Raw genomic sequence first — 15607 nt, 5'->3', positions numbered from 1 at the left:
GGTGGGCCATGATCTCACAACAGCTGGGAATACAAAGAGAAAAATAAATAATTCCAGACTCAAATTTTATTGATTGAGATACAAAGTTAGGCTGCATTAGAATGAAATTGTCGTAGCTCTATTTATGTACATACAACCATCTTAAGATGTGTGTGCAATATGAGGATGGGTCGTTCAGAATATTGCCACAATGCAATGAGTCTGCAGGAAAGCCAAGTGGCATATACTGCAGTGATGGTGTAATGAGGCTACAATAGAACAACTACTGTTCACTAAGCATATCCCAGTCCTGGTGTAACCTGTTAACTAACATTTAAATAAATAAATAAAAATATGGCTGTACAAATCATCCTAGCTGACTGTTATGTGTCAATGGAACTTCCTGGATGCAAAAACTGTAGGGAAAACCAGAGCTGAAAACATCCTCAATTAAACCATGTTTTACTGCACCTCGCATACAAACATGTGAAGCGTACAGAGAATTTGTATTGACAGCTTATTGTATTGTATATAGAAAACACCTAGTGCTTAAGGACATTATAGAAAAAGTTGTAATTGGGAGAAAGTATATTTACAATAAGATCAAAAAAGGACAAAAGAGCGGGATAAACAATGATATACATCACATCTCAAATCCGTTTTAATGAGAGTACAACACAGGGAGAAAGTCATTTCCTGAATTTTGAAGACTAAACACACAATATCAAGAACTAATAAAAGACAGGGACAAACCAACTCAGTCACCAATTAAGCTGAAGATGCACATTTTCAACATTGATTTGGCATGTGTACTGCAATGTCCATTCCATGAAATCAGCATACGCGTTTACCCCTTCTGTGTAAGCATGAAATGTGTACAAAACAGGAGTGAGAAAATAAATAAATAAATAAACCAGATGTTCATCAACAAAAAGCTTTTTTGTTTTTAAAAGAGCAACATAAGTTAAAAAGCTAAAGATTAAAACCTGATTACTAAATTTGACTTTGTACACCAAATAAATAAATCTAAAAAATACAGTCTAACATTGACAATTTCTGGTCCTTGTCAGAAATAAAATAACTGTGGACATAGTTGCACCCTTGTTCCATACAGAGCAGTCCAACACACAATGTATGGTCTTTTGTCATTTCAATAATTATTTTTTTCCTCACAGTTCACAGCTTTTTCCACAAACCCTTATTTTACCAACCAAGTACTTAATTATCTTGGTGCACAAAAATGAAAGCCAATTCAGCACAAACTGATAGTCAGACAAGACCCTTTAGATCAGGGCTGCCCAACCCTGTTCCTGGACATCTTTGGACATGTTTTCTCTCCAACCCCAACAAAGCACACCTACATTTCTTTTACAGATTTTACTGAGCTGCTTATAAGCAGAATCAGGTTTGCCAAATTAGGGTTGAAATGAAATCCTGATCTCCAGGAACAGGGTTGGGCAGCTCTGCTTTATATATTTAAATACCTGAATCAATTTCACAATAAATACAGAGAAGACTGTACTTGCGTGAAGTGTAAACTCTCACATTCTGTAGGAAAGGAGCTGGTCAGTTATTTTAAAAGAAAATAACCAGATTCTATGAAAATATGTGGGGTGGTATACATTTAGAGATCTGAGCCAGATGAAAAATTCTTCCAAATTACAGAAGACTCTTAGAGAAAGTAAAATAAAATGTGATAAATACATCTTTCAGTCATCATAGTGTGGGGGAACGGACAGGCCGTTATTTGGGGTGTACATCAAATGTTTTGGCATTGACATAGACTAAAGCAAAACTTTCACCTCAAATTAACTGATCAGTTTACAGTAGAGGATGATGGATGCAGTTCCATGGTGAAGTTTATGATGTTATGGTCGTGCAGCTACAGAACGAAACTGGCCACCACCAGGAGACCTCTGTGAAGTTTCCACCCCATGTGATCAGAAAATGAATACAAATATTGTCTTCATTTTTGCTGCATTTATGCCGATTTGTGGAATAAAAATCATAATTTGGCTTTTGATATATTTCACATTATATTTTATGAGCTATGACGTAACTTTCTACCCCAAGTCACTCCAAATCGCTCCAAAGTAGTCTCGCTAGTTTGTTCTATGTCTGTGCTCATTTGTGCCGTTGAAAGAACACTTTAGAAATGAAGTGTTACTTCATTTTCCACCCCATCATTGTCCAAACACTAAGAACAAGTAAGTGCTCCTTTCAGTGTAAAATATATATATATATATATATATATATATATATATATATATATATATATATATATATATATATATATATATATATTTATATATTTTATTTATTAATTTCGATTGCCTAGTCCACTTCATCCTGGAGATTTGCTGTACAGGAGATTACTGCCTCCCCTGAGTAATCAGCTAGATCTGAACACAAATTCTGTGTTCAACATCTCTTTTCGATCCGCTCGGTCTTCGAAGACTCCCTGATTATAATAACTGAAAGGGTTTGTTGTATGACAGAAAAGCTACAGCTAAGTAGGGCCAAAGAGAGCTCGAGGTAAAGAAAACGAGGCTAATGAAATCAGGTGGTTGTACTGGTTGAACAGTGAGGATAGCTCTTCTTACCTTCTCTACTGACTCAGTTACCATATCTGTGAACGACTTAAAAATTGTGAATAATTGAATGACTATTGAAAGTATCTTAGACAGGATGATAAATATGCAAAGGCTAGGTTGACTTAAGTGCAAGAGTAGTACATGATTATCAATATGCAAAAATATTGCATATTGCACACACATGCATTATTTAAGCGTGCATTAAAGTGCACATATGTACACACGCGTGGGCGCGTACACACACGCACCTTACATAAAAAAAAAAAAAAGTATGTCACCACAATCGGAGATACTGGAATGAAACAAAATTGACTATCATATCAATATTGTACGACTATTTATTATAATCATATGATTAATTGAGGTTAATCATCTATATCATTTTCATTAAACACTTCCAAAACGCTAACCAGCAAACTAGCTATTTTAGGTTGCTCAGCATTAGCTCAGGTAGCTTGCAGCTTTAACTGCTTCCTCGCTAACAACCTTTGATGCATAATTAAATTCATACCACCATGGGTTCAGACATTTTGAAGGCATGTTCATATAAACCAGATATTCAGAGATTGTGCACAAGCAAGCTGATCTTCAGAACATTTTAAAAGGTTTGTGATAGGAAAAAAAGGAAACCATAATATAATGATTAGCTAATTTGTGCAGAATCTGTGTAGTTCTGGCTTATATGAATGCTGCCAGATGATAATAGCTACGCAGCACAAATGATATGCAGACTCGGAGGTAGGTAGACCTAGCTGAGAGGCTGGATGATTATTCACAAGTTAAAAGGTTTAGGCTGCTATCTCAAAAAGAATACCGACACAAACAATAATTGTCACAGCACAAATTAGCACAAACCCAGCACAAATGAATGACACTACTTTGGGCCGATTCGGAGCATACTGGGGTGGAAGATGACGTCATGGCAAATGATAAAATGCAACATATCTAAATAAACATAACGGCACTACAACAACAAATCAACACAAACGCAGCACAAACAAACAAGACGACTTGGAGCAATTCGGACAATGACGGGGTGGAAAATGACGTCACTCGTGAAAAACGTTTCCCACCCCTTCTCCACATCTATTTTTACAAAAATAAAGATTGCTCCTCAAGCTCTCCCTTCCTGTCTCCATCCCTAGACCATCTCCACGAGTTCTCTTCTCTTGCATTTCTGGCCAGCAGCCCAATCCCCACCCTCCTCCCTCCCTTCGTTCTGAATCTACCAGAAGTCTCGTCGGTGGTAGGCGTCGGGGTCGCAGTACTTGGTGACCACAACCCTGTTGACAAACTTCCTGTCAGCCCTTGCATGACCTTCTGGGAGTCAAACACTGACATAAATTCCACAACGATCTGGAGGGAAGAGAGTAAGAGTAGGGGTCATTTGCAGCCAAAAAATAGCAACAGAAAAACAAAACGGAACACTTGGGTCCTGTGAATATAGTGAGTAGAATGAAGTGGTTACGTTCAATGAAGTTATAGTGGCAGCTTGGCAAGGGTACTCAAATATACTCCAACCTTGGCAGGATTTCAGTGGCATAAGAGGTCTGGTTCAAATGTCAGAAAAGATGGCTGCTTGTTCGTAGTGGGAGAACCTCTTCACTGTTTATTTATATGGATAAATCCACTGTGGGGCCTTCAATGACGCTTCCTTGAAGCTGAAGTATGGGGACTGCCTGGATTGGGAATTTGGGACAGTTGGAAAAGCAGCAGCAAACAGAGCCTCACCTTGCCAGTGCCGGGGGACCTCCAACTCATCAATGGGACGGGGAACCTCGATGCTCGTCACCTGGCCATACTTGCTGCACTCCTCCCACACGTCCTCCCACAATCTCCTCATACCCCTCATCATGGAGCAGCTCCTCGGGCGTCAACGTGTTCATGAGGCAGAGCACCTCGCTGGGCAGGCCGCCCATCCGCACCACAGAACTGTTCATCAGCCCCGGGACCTGCAGCGTCAGCGGGGTCTGGTTTATACCCGTCTGAATGGGTAAAGGGGACGGAGGGAGAGAGGTGACGGGTATTGAAGAGAGGTTACAGGTCCCTTTATCCCTTTGAAGAGTAGGTTCTTTAGAACTCCATTGTTTCAATTACCAGTAGTGATGGCTACAACAGTATTAGATGGTTCAGTTCTAACTTCTAACATTCTAGCATGCAAGTAAAATACATTGATATGATGGTGCATTTAATTGCATAATTTGGTCCATCATGGAAAGACAGAACATGTTTTTTGCTTTGAATTTACAGGCATACTATGCTGCAACCAAGCTCACATCTGTGATGCACTGGCAATATCTGTTGTTGCGTACATTTTCAGACTCATTGCTCCTCTGCCTGCATTTCTTCTTCTAAAATGTGTTTGGGTGGTAGTGGGTGTGGTGCCATTTTCTGTGTGGGGAGGGGTTGGCATGGCTACAGAGCCTGTGCGGTATCTGTGCGGTAACCTATTTTTTTCATAGCAAGGGTCCAGCAAACCAAATCCATAATATAATTCCAAAAATGTGCTTATTCAGAGAAACATTGCTTACAAGTTCATTGTTTACTTAACAGGGATACTCAAATCTTTCCCAGAAAGGGTACCCTATTTCATACACTCCACATGCAAATCCACTCATACACTCCACCCCAAGTACATAGCACCTCCAACAGCACATTGCACATTTCCCATCACATCATTCAACAAGTATCTACTTAAGCAATAACAGGCAGTGGTATATACACATTTTATCACAGCTAAGGGGCATTGTTCAGCCTGACACACAGCGGAGGAGTGAGTTATTGCTTCAATAAAATGGTTACCAAACATAATAATATCGATAAAGACCCCTCCAAATGTACTGGAACGGTAAGGGCAATTCCTTCATTTTTGCCATACAGTGAAGACAATTGAGTTTGAGGTGGGAAGATATACATGAGACAGATCTGAATTTCAGGTTTTATTTCTTGTTATTTGTATCTAGATTTGTTAACTTTGAGCATATCACCTTTTGTATCAGACAGCCACACACATAAAGCTAAAGAATAACAGTCATGTGTTGCTTCACAACACTATTGTTATTCAAAAGTCAAGTTTTTTATTGACGTGATTGAACACACTACTCATTCATTCATTATCCTAATGTGCTTATCCTGATCAGGGTCGCAGGGGGCCTGGAGCCTATCCTAGTATACATTGGGCGAAAGGCAGGAAGACACCCTGGACAGGTCGCCAGTCCATCGCAGGGCACACACACCATTCACTCACACACTCATACCTATGGGCAATTTAGACTCTCCAATCAGCCTAACTTGCATGTCTTTGGACTGTGGGTGGAAACCAGAGTACCCAGAGGAAACCCACGCAGACACAGGGAGAACATGCAAACTCTGCACAGCCAAACCCAGCCAACAGGGATTCAAACCCAGGACCTTATTTATTATTATTATTATTATTATTATTATTCCCATTTTTTTACGCCAATGTCCCACAGTTTTCAAGATATCGACACCAAACCAACTGGAAAACTTCATAAAAGGGCATAATCCGGAATGGTGTGCTTGTTCACAGCTTTTTGATATTCCCATTAATTTGCGAGATATTGAAGGTTTTCCAATATCCTAGCAACATATACAGACTCATACATTGACTCAGGAGGTAAGAGCAGTTGGAGGGTTAACAGTTCAATCGCACCTTCGGTCTGTCGCCTTAGCAATACCCTAGCAACCAGCTAGCAACACCTTAGCAACACTATAGCAACACCTTATAAATACCCGAGCAACACCCTAGCAACCACCTGAGCAACCATCAAACAACCACCTAGCAATGCCATAGCAACACCCTACCAACCACCTAGCAAGACTTTAGCAACCACCTAACAACATCCACCTCGCAACACCCAAGCCACCACCTAGAAACACCTAGGAAATCACCTAGCAACCACCTCGCAACACCTTAGCAACCACCTAACAACACCCTGGCAACCACCAAGTAACAACCTAGAAACTCCTTAGCAATCATCTAGCAAACAATAAGCAACACCTTAGCAACCACCTAGCAACAAACTAACAACATCCAAGCAACCACCTAACAACCACCTAGCAACACCCTACCAACCACCTAGCAACACTTTAGGAACCACCTAGCAACAATCAAACAGCACCTTACCAACCACCTAGAAACACCCTGGCAACCACCAAATACCAACCTAGCAACCCCTTAGCAATCATCTAGCAAACACCAAGCAACACCTTAGCAACCACCTAGCAATAAACTAGCAACACCCAAAAGACCACCGAGCAACAGTTTAGCAACCTCCGGGCAGCACCTAACAACAACCTAGCAAACATCAAGCAACCGCCTAGCAACACGTTAGCAACAAACAAGTAACACTGTAGCAACCACCCAGCACATAAGGAATAACCTAGCAACACTAAAGCAAACACCTAGCAACAGCTTAGCAACTACCAAGCAGCATCTTAGCAACCACCTAGTAACACCCAAGCAATCACCTAGCAACTCCCTAGCAAATCCCTAGCAACACCCTAGCAACACCCTAACAACCACCTAGCAACACCTAGCAAAAACCTAGCAACACCATAGCAACCACCAAGCAACCATGAAGCAACCATGAAGCAACACTCTAGCAGCCAACTCACAATACCAAAGACAATATATATATATATATATTACACCTCATCAAACTCATAATATAATATCGTTTCCATGTGTCCTTTTGGAGGCTCCAAATGGCATTTTTGGAAAACCGCCTAGACATAGCTTAGAAAAACCAATGGAGAATGCTCATTTATGGTGACATGGTCATCAAATTTGAAAGTGAATTTGTTCAGCGCTCTGGCTGTGGCTCCATTGTGTTCGAAGCACACCAAGCACAGCCACAAGCATTGATATCCACTCAAACAAAACATTTATTTTGGTGAGAGAAAAAGCTTCCACTTCCACTGTTTTGAGCATCTGTCACATTGAGTAATTCTGACTCTTGGAAATACAAACCCCCAATGGTTCCCTTTTAGAAGTGACCAGGATTATGTATGTAGTCAAAAGGGTTCAAGAACAGTAAACATTTTATTTTTTGGTATGACATTTTCAAGCTTGTGTTCAGAAAAAGGGGTGCTGTTGTACACTGCTCTTCTGAACTACAATACCCATGGGACACCAAGGTATCTGTAACTATTGGAGGAAAGGTTATATAGATCATATAGCTATATAGATAAATATAGATTCGCCTGATAGAATTACAGATTTAGAGACATTTTATGATCACGTTTATGCCGCCACTGGCTTGGGATCTCCCATTACTCAACTTGAGGAAAAATGTATTTATATTCAGACAAAGAAAAAAACTAAACTATATTGGCAAAAATAAATTATAAAAGGAGATTGTAAGGGGCTCCCCTCTAGCTGAAACATAAGGGGCCTTCTCTCTTTACATTACCATTGTTGCCTTGCCTCCCCGCCCCCCCACACTCCTGGCCCCTTCAATCACCACAGACATTGCTGGCACTGAGCAGCATTCCTGACTGCCCCCTTTCTGCATTTCTAGCCCCCCCCCCCCCCCCCCCACTTACCAGAGCAGTGTTCTTTGCTCCCAAGCTGGCCCTCTGCACCAGGAGCTTCTTGCCACCCAGCTGCATCCACTTGAGCCCAGCAATGGCCTGCAACAGGGAACCAAACCGTACACAGGGAATGTTATTGCATGTCAATCAAAATGTGGGGGTGAGGAGGATTTTTTTAGGTTGACGGAAAAGAGAGAGTGAAAGGAAGAAACATGAACATGGATGGAATATATAATCCATTGGAAAAAATGGACCATTTCAAATAACATGTATATTTTAAGCAAGCATGAAATAAATGGTAAATAATTGTACAACTTTGTGCCACAGATTGAAATGAATGAAAGACAAAAAGAAAAAGAAAAGAAAAAATACAGATCAAAACAACCGAGCATGTCTGTGATCTTGAGGAAATCCAATTGTTGCTATCCTATGTTTTATGTTGTTTGTTCTTCAAGGAAAAAAAGTTATACACCATGAAAAAGGTTCGCCCCCGTTGTCACCCGCCCCCTTCCCCCAGTGTGGGCGATTCTCCTCTGACGTCTCTCATTAACAAGGCGTTTCTGTCGGCAGAACTGCTGTTCACTGGATTTCTTTTGATTTTTGCACCATTCTTTGCAAACTCTAGTGTGCATGAAAATCCCAGGAGACCCAGCAGTTTCTGAGATACTCAAACCACCCTGTCTGCCACCAACAGTCATTCCACGGTCAAAGAATGTCAGATGTATTTCTGCCAACCGGCTGTAGAGCTTCTTAAGGCTGGCAGGATTTTTGATCCAAAGCAAGTAAGATGCATCTCTTCATATGGATATTTTCGCCAACCGGGGATCAATGACAGTGAAATTGTCAAACAACTGATTACAGTAGCCTATTTATCACATTCGCAAACCTGTCATTCTTTAAACAGGTCGGCAATATGTTTTGCTAGGTTGGATGTGTTGCCTCCATTTATCTGCATCAGTTTGAAACATCTTTTGCAGATTGGATTTTGGGTGTCCGTCGGCCCTTTAACAGAAATAATGCCAAATATCTCACTGCTTGCGTCTGTTTTGTCCATAAAACTGGGATGGTCTGCAAGTGAACTTGTACTGGCTTCTCAATCTCGCTCTCAAATGTTGCACGGCGAGTTGAAAATGCCGTGGTGCGTGTTCAGCTGACACTGTTGACAAGTCCACTACGCAAAGCGTGCACACACACACATACACAGCTCCGGTCGCATCCAGGCACTATTGTTCTAAAAGTATCGATACTAATAAAATTATTGGACCGTTCTTAACGGCTAGGTATTGCAATACTTTTCCAGTATAGGTGTATTGTGCAACACTAACTTCTCCTGCATAATATTTTATTACTAACACTTTTTATTTATAGTATTAATTCTAAAATATGAGGTCCTAAATAATCAGACTGAATTCTACATGTAGCCTCTGCATTGCTGTCAACCATCACCAGGAAAGTCTAACTGCTGTCAATCATCAACCACTTAATTATTGGTAATTATCAACACAGACGACTGGGTGGTGCAATGGGAATAATTGTGACACGTGGGTTGACAAAAAGGCTACCAACATCTTGTTGGTAAAGGACTGAAGTATGTCACATAACATGCAAAGACAAAGCAACAACAATAATGTAATCACATACCCAGGTGTCCTTTTTTTGGTGCCCAGCGTAGGGCTGGACATCCAGTTACCCACCAGAATTTGGACGGGCCAATCATCTTCAAACAGAGACATTACATTACATGTAATTTGGCTGATCCTTTTATCCAAAGCAACAAACACTTGATTAGACTAAGCAGGAGACAATCCTCCCCTGGAGCAATGCAGGGTTAAGGGCCTTGCTCAAGCCCAACGGCTGAGCGGATCTTACAGCGGCTACACCGGGAATCAAACCACTGACCTTGCGGGTCCCATTCATGTACCTTAACCACTTCATTCGGCGAGCCCCGCTGCCAATTTGGGAGAGAGTAGACATCCACAGTTCTCCGAAACATGTGTTGTCGCCATCTACTTCTTTTCACACCGCATACTACAGCTCAGCTTGCACAGAGCGGAGTCGGAGGAAGACCATTCATATGCAGCTTTCACATGCAGCACACGGGCGCTCGACCAGCAGGGGCCACTAGGTTGCTGATAGCACATTGCCCTATGGAGCTACAGGCCGCAGTTGGCACTGGCTGGCACAGTCAAGTGTGTGCTCCTTTCAATGCCAGATTGATTTCAAAATGTACCCCTCTCTTCCAAGAATCCAATCTCTGAACTGTCAGATGGAAGCAAATTTTTCTTCAGCATTAAAAGCATTGAGTGCTCTACATGTGTGTTTTGCCATTTATGGATTTGATGCACTTTTCACTTGAGGAACTTGCACTTTTAAGTCGCTTTGGATTTAAAGCATCAGCTAAATTACTAAAATGCAAATGTCAAATGAAAATACAGGAAAAGTATGCCTCAGTCATATTTTCCTGTATAGCAGATAGTGTGTCTGTATGTATGAGTAATCCTCAAGCTCATAAAATGGGTATCCGGTTTCTGAATTACTTTATATCGAGGCACAAAAAACATGAGGCAGTTATAAAGGTTGTCTCTATAGAGTGCAGGGTAGAATATAATAGGACAACTTGGTATAATACCACCAAAGCATTAATTACCTGATCGTTCAAATCAACATATTCACAGAAGACGTATCCTTTAGAGAGCTCCGTGGCGCAGTCTTTTACAAGATTAAAAGCTTTCAGAGGACCAAAGGATGTGAGCAGTTCTTTCACCTGGAACAGGAAAGACATGAAGGAATGAGTAGAAACACATTAACATGACCTTGCGTACTAACAGGAATGTAGATCATGTAATATAATAATTCACACAGTTTAAAAGCATTTACATGTGGTTCCTATTTTTACCTTTAATGTAAAATGTTGTGGCAACATTTATGTACATAACTCTATCAGGGCTGGGTCCAACTCCAGTAACTCAATTACAATTCCTTACCCTATCAATTCAGTTAATTTTCCAAAACAATTAGCTAAATTATTTTTCAATTTATCCAATCTCAATTCAAAATGTCTATAGATTCGACAAAATCAATTCCAGTTCAATATTTCTCCTACACATATTCACTAATTAAATTCAATTTACGAGTCAATTCCATTTAATCAGTTGAGGAATTGAACTGCAATTCAAGTCACAATTCAATGTAGGCTATTACCTAAATTTACCCAATCCTGAATCACAATTTCTTAACTTCTTGCTGAAATTGTGCCCTTTCAGTCAATCCATCCATTAATTCTAGGGCAAAACATTTTGAAATCCATTGCATTTATAGTGATATAGGGGATGGTTTGTATTACATCACACATTTTTATGTCAGGCTGATATCTGGTCAAAGCTAATGCATGCAGACATCAATCAGATTTATGCAGAGTATCTGCATAACGCTAAAAGAACAATTAATCAAAAATACCAGTAGCGCTTTCTATGAACTGAACATTTTCAAATGCAGTTCTTACATAACAGATACTGAGAATTCCATACAAGACACTGAAAGTTAATCATTAAACTCCAAGTCAATTAAAAATTAGAATGAAGCATTCATAATGCCAATTCAATTCCAATTCAAATAGTAGTAATTAAAATTCATAAATTTAAGCATTCAAATTGGATGATCAAACTTGTGAGGATCTGAAGGTGAATTGTCCCATGGCTTCAATTTAAACTGAACTGACCCCAATCCTGAAATCTGTATTAAACAGCCTTGTGCCCATGCATATTGTTACTTGTGACTCTAGACATATGGCTGACGGAAGACAGCAGACTGAAATACATCTTTACCTTTTTGTTTTGTTAGGTTTGCCTATTAATGTGCAGATCTGAAGTGTCCAGTCACTCACTTCGGGCACCTTTGCCTCCAACCTCATTACTGAAGTCCATCCTGCGACACAAACCCACAGTCTTCCCTGCAGTCTTCGTCTACACTGTAAACCCATTAAAATAAATCACAGAATTAAGAAAGACAATTTCTTCTTTGACACACTAATTAAATAAAATTATTTTGAGAATATATCCCTCGACAGACCTGACCTCAAAATCGATTTGGCCAATTTGGGCATGGAGCCAGCAACCAGGTAAGAGTTCATTAAACTCAGCAGGGCTGTGTTGTTTTACGGTCTAACAGCAATCTGAGATTAAGATGACCATGGAGGACAATCAAAAACAGAAAGACAATTAAAAATCCAACTGATTCATGTTTTTACAGTGCATTTGCCAAACAAAATGATATCCTGGGACTGACCTGGTTATCACTGAGATAACTAGACTGGCCACCAATGAAGAGCTTGTGGGTTTGAGTCTGGCACCACTGTGGACACCACACCTACACAAAGGGAGTGAGAGAAAGGAGTAATGCAGCACACACAGACAGCACACACAGACATGTAACTATAATGCTGAGCTAAATACTGAGGGAATATTTCACATTTGGATTACCATTACTACAGAACTACATAGCTAATACCAACATCTAGGGCAAATTACACAGCCTTCACACAAACGTTTAAACAGCTGAAAAATTAGTAAAGCAAATCAGGCCAAGTACTTTGCTTTGAGGTATGAAAGCAAGTCCCCATCTGGGATTTTGTCACAGAACATTCTAGTAATTCTGTAATGCAGAATTTTCCTGAATATTCTAGGCTTATGTGAAAATGTGCAGTTTTCAAAGGAAGTAGAATTACATCTTGTCTAATAAGAGTACATTGCAGTTTTGTAATTCAAGTGGAGCAGAAAAATCACTCTCCCACCCACTCAATATACTGACAAACCCTTCCTCAGCCAATCAATTAGTGAGTGGGTATCCATGTATTCAAGGAATATAAAATGCTATTCATTAACTTGCTAAGTCACATTTCTTAAATATTAATCCAGTTACAAAATGGTGAATAAAGTATACATATTTTGACTGTCAATTGGCTGTACAATTGCTTGTCTTTACAAGTGCATAAACAAACCTTTCTCTGAGAGCTGTGTGGAAACATGGGGGAAACAAGGAGAAGTGTGTCAAAGACAGTAGATACAAAATGCAGGTAGATTTTAACATATTTTGCAACACTGACATACACACAAAGTCACTGGGGTTTTCACTCATGCACGGTAGTGGCTGGTAGTCATGAGGATGGCGGATCTTCAGGCTCTGGCCCTGGAAGATGATTCCATCGAAGGCCATTGCCTGGGTGGCCTCTTCAACTGAGCGGAACAGAGGGAGGGAGACAGAGTGAGCTCAACACAACTGCAACCAAAACAATGTAAGTTGTAATAAAAACATGAACACCAGACAAGCGTTCAGAATTTCAGCTTTTATGTCCTGGTATTTACACCTACATGTGTTAAACTACTTAGAACATAGCACCTTTGGTGTCAGACCACCCAATTTTTAGGCGTGCAAAAGTATTGGAACAGAGAGTATTTGTAAATGAAAGTAAATAACACTTAATATTTGGTAGCATATCCCTTGCTTGCAATAACTGCATCAATCCTTCGACCCATCACCAAAAGGTAGCCATCTTCTTTTGTGATGCTTTTCCAGGCTTTTACTGCAGCCTCTTTCAGTTGTTTGTTTTCGGGGGGGCCTTTCCCTTCAATCTCCTCTTCAGGAGGTAAATTGCATACTCAATAGGGTTAAGGTCTGGTGATAAACCTTCCAGCCTAAAACCTTCCACTTTTTGATGAAAGTGTATTTTGGGGCATTGTCTTGCTGCATGAAGTTTCTCCCAATTAGTTTGGATCATGAACCGATGCCTTCTTCCTCTACACTGTGGCCTTTCCATCACTTTGGTAGATATTAATCTTGGTCTCATCAGTCCATAAAACTTTGTTCCAGAACTTTTGTGGCTCATCTCTCTATTTCTTTGCAAATTGTAATCTCTCCTTCCGATTCTTACGACTGATGAGTGGTTTGCATCTTGTAGCATAGCCTCTATATTGCTACTCTAAGTCTTCTTCGAACGATTAATTGAGATACCTTCACCCCTACCCTGTGGAGATTGTTTGAAATGTCACTGTCTGATGTTTTGGGGCTTGCTTTTCTCCCAACATCCAAACAGTTCTCTGGTCTTCATATAGGTATATCTTTTCTAACACAAATGTGTTTTGTCTTCACAGGCAACACACAAGGCTAAAACCAATAGTCAACATTCAGAACTATTTATTGTTTAACCAATCACATCTGGGCCACAGAAAACACCTAAAAATTGGGTGGTTTAATACAAAAGGTTGTATGTTCTAAGTTGTTTAACAAATCTAGATAAAATTACCATTAAATAAAATTTGGATCTGTCATCTCATGTACATCCTTTGACAAATAAATAAAAAATGTCTTCAGTGTATAGCAAAAATAAAGAAATTGACCTTGCTGTTCCAATACTTTCAGAGGGGACTGTATATAGTATATTCTACAATCAACAACTGAACTTGATTACGACTCAAACAGCTTGTACAAGATCTGTAGAAGCTGTATCCCAAATTTATTTATTTAAAAAAACATTTTACACCTCGAGGTATTCATTGCATGTAATTTTTGAACAAAATTTTGACGGTGTCATTCCACTTCTCATCGTAAATTCGGCCCTATAAACAGGCAACGTTGTGAACAGATGCAAATCAACATGAAAATAACGGCAACTAGCTAACGTTATTAATTAGGCAGGCTAGTCATTTCAGCACCAACTAGCAACCTAAATATCGAGCTAACGAACGTTATGCTTTTGTTATGCCACTGCAGTGACCCCATCCGTTAGCTACCTAGCTAGCTGGCTAAACAACGTTGCAAGACAATTTGTTAAGACTAGCTAAGTAACTTAATCTATAATTAAAATACACCGTACAGCGTTAACTACACAGAAATTACTTACAGTTATCCAATGCAATCCAGGGTTATTTTTTGTAACAAACCTAGATTAGTAATATGATTCAAATATACTCAACTAATCAACTAATATAGCTTAGTTGGTAATAAGCACAATTGGTAAATGCAATCACCTATGTTACCTAGCTTGTTTTCGGTCAACTGCCTCTTGAATTCATCAAAATCCGACATTTTAGTGGATGAACTATCCATTCACTAGTGGATGAATGGGCGGTCGTCGTGGAGGGGTGTTGCCAGTAAGTAGCCAGTTTATAAAATAGTTTGAAGACATATTAGTCTAAATGTAGACTAGGTAATTTAGGTATTAGCTAGCTAGCTAGCATGCTAACCAGCCAGCCAACACCACACATCCATCAACTGAAAACAAACCCAGCTAAACTATTAGGAAAACGTGGGCAAAGAAATTACGATTGGATAAATCTGTCGTTAAATTAAATCTGAAAAGCTGTTAACTGGAAATTAACTAGAATTTCTGCTCAGATGTTATCATTCTGGCCCTGTATCTAATGTGCAGTAAATTAGTGTTACGAATGATACTGAGGCTCTGAGGTGTGTTGAGTACGCATCAG

General features: G+C 39.8%; 1 pseudogene; it reads right to left on the bottom strand.

The window, feature by feature from the left end:
* Positions 1-2317: 2317 nt before the first annotated feature.
* Positions 2318-15209, bottom strand: LOC133137563 (splicing factor U2AF 65 kDa subunit-like; annotated as a pseudogene).
* Positions 15210-15607: the final 398 nt, after the last annotated feature.

Source organism: Conger conger, chromosome 9, assembly GCF_963514075.1.
Source record: "Conger conger chromosome 9, fConCon1.1, whole genome shotgun sequence".
NCBI classification, from domain to species: domain Eukaryota; kingdom Metazoa; phylum Chordata; class Actinopteri; order Anguilliformes; family Congridae; genus Conger; species Conger conger.
This window is presented reverse-complemented; position numbering and strand designations above follow the sequence as displayed.